This window comes from Scardinius erythrophthalmus (genome assembly GCF_964197995.2).
Source record: "Scardinius erythrophthalmus genome assembly, chromosome: 8".
NCBI lineage: Eukaryota > Metazoa > Chordata > Actinopteri > Cypriniformes > Leuciscidae > Scardinius > Scardinius erythrophthalmus.
This window is the reverse complement of record NC_138228.1, coordinates 38914659-38917203: the sequence shown is the minus strand read 5'-3', so window position 1 is coordinate 38917203 and position 2545 is coordinate 38914659. Positions and strand designations below refer to the sequence as shown.

The following is a 2545-nucleotide window of genomic DNA, read 5'->3' as shown; positions in this document are numbered from 1 at the left end:
TTCAGCTATTTTGAATCATAAAATGTTGAAGTCTGGGATGCCGTTAGACTGGAGACTGTAATGTACACTATGGCTTTTGAAAAGCTTAAATGTGTGACTTGAATCAACAGTGTTCATAAATGGTTGTTGAGTATTCTCATGAAACAAGATAGAGGAAGTAGAAGTAGAGGCTTCGACCCGAAACAGAGTTAAGGTGCAGTAAAATGATCTGTTGTTCTGTGAATGTTCACTGGTGAATTCAGTCATTTCAATATGAATTCACACGATCAGCAATTTTGTTTGTGGTCAGAAATGTCACTATGGGACCAAGTTGGTGTGAGGTACTTAACGAGTTAGAAAAGTGAAAAGGTACAGCATCGTTTTCCGTTTGTTTTGCCTCTTTTCTGGTGGATGGTCCAGGCACTTCGATGATTTTCAGGTCTACAGGAGGATTTTTATTCTTGATCAAACTTGTATTTCAGCTTACCGAGATCCCTGCAAAGTACAAAATTTACTGTTAGTAATGTTATTAAAGTGATAGTTGTGAAATTTAAATAATTTCCTCAGCCTTGTGACGTTCCAAACCTGTTTGACTTTCTGTCTGTGGAACCCAAAAGCAGATCTCAGGCATAATGCAACCCCAGTCACCGATCGTTGACACTGCATGAAACACAAGCAGAAAACAATTGTGTAAATCATTCATGAAACCATTCTTATGCACACTTGTCTAGTTCAATTCAATGCAACAATTTATGTAAAAATGGTTAAGCTCCAAAAATGTCCCAGAAAAGATCCTAAAAATAATCAATGAGTTCACAACTCATGTGTTATGGGTTGTGTTGCAAGTCTTCTGAAGCCTAATTGCTTTTTCCTATTTATTTATTTTTTTTGTCGAAAAAGACTAAACTTGAAGTTATAATTCAGAGTTAAAATGTCTATTGCATTTTTTGTGAATCAAACCTGTGATATTATTTTTCTGAGTAACATGAATGAGATTTGAGATCATGAGAAAAGATTTTCAGAGAGTAACTGATTAAAAAACACAAGTACACAGTCAAACAATACAATTTACACAGAGAAAGTTCATAGTAATAAAGTACTGCATGTGGTGCAGGTAACTTACTGTAATTCAATGTTGCCACTGAAATGTTCAGATTATTTTAGAAATGTAATGGTTGTTCTGGGGAAACAAAAGAACAAAGCTGATTATTCTCAACATAATATTTATTGACCAGTAAATGGCTTTAAAATGGTATTTGAGAGAATGAGGGCACCTGTAGTAAAGTTAGGCTAAACAAAAACAGACCAAACTATAACCTGTTTTTGTTATTCATAACAAACGCCAAAAATCAGAGAATTTTCTAAATTAGTTAGGCTATATCAGCAATTTGAAGACACAGTTGTACAAAATATGTTGAATTGAATGACTAAATCAATCTAAGACAATAAGTCAATCATTTCCATTTGTTCATTAGATCAACGTAGTTAGCATCGCGGCTAAAACCTTCATACCAGATACTGTGCAATAAACGAGTGGTAAACACTGTAAAAACGTAGTAATGTATAATAAATTTAGTTTATATATGTGTGTTTAAATATATAGTGAGTAGACTCTGTATTTATATTTATTTGGCGAGTTTACAAACCTTGTAATGGAGAGCCGAATAAACGGCGGAAGCTTTGATGAGAGGAGCCGTTACTTTCCTGATGACGTCGATCAGCTGAGCTTTGTTGCGCGCGAGGATCACTGAAGCGGGGGGTTCGGCTCAAGATGGCGACGTGAGCGGTTGGTGTTTTTTGAGCTGAGACAGAGAAACATAGGGTCCGCTTAATTTAACAAAAAATAAATCGTTTGGTTGCTTAGTATTGCTAGTTACACATCTGTAAAGACACTTTTGGAGATTTTCATCTACAGGTTTGTGTATAAATGATACTTTCTCAGCCGATTGGTCGACATACACCGTGAAAGATGGAGACTTCTGTGGAGATGGAGACTGCATCTACGAAAGAAAAAAGGTGTATAAATGATCTCCATTCTTATAGTTGTAATGTGGCTGAAGGAGGTAACTGTAATACAAATCCCAATACTCCAATGAAACGTCCACCAAAGAAAGCTAAGAATGATGGAGGAAATGAACTTTCTTTGACTGAGATGCAAGAGAACATCATTCGCATTCTGACGGCGAAAATCGACGAACGATCCGATCAAATTGACATGGCAGTTAAACAAAACACTCTACAAATCGAAGGACTCAAAAAGTCACTCGATAACTGTTATCAAGACATTGCTGATTTAAAGAAAGAAAGTGCATGTCTTAAAACACAGAGCGTGGAATCTCAAAAGAAGATTACTGAAATGGAGCAGAAGTTAAACGAGGCTGAACGATACAACAGGCGATGGAACTTGCGTCTCTATGGTTCCCCCGAGAGACCAGAAGAAGACGTTAAAGCGGCTGTGAAAGAAATATGCAAAGAGATCCTTCCAGAAACTGAATGCTCATTTGTGACAGGCGCTATCGATGTAGTCCACAGGATTGGCAGACCTCCTGAGGTGAAGAGCAACGTT

At 36.9% G+C, this 2545-nt stretch overlaps 1 long non-coding RNA gene across 1 annotated transcript; it reads right to left on the bottom strand.

The window, feature by feature from the left end:
* Positions 1–406: 406 nt before the first annotated feature.
* On the bottom strand, positions 407–1157 carry LOC308694494. Its single transcript, XR_014030604.1, has 3 exons — positions 1103–1157; positions 565–639; positions 407–474 (listed from the first exon to the last, which is right to left on the bottom strand). It is a non-coding gene; the product is annotated as an uncharacterized lncRNA (long non-coding RNA).
* Between the last annotated feature and the right edge of the window lie 1388 nt (positions 1158–2545).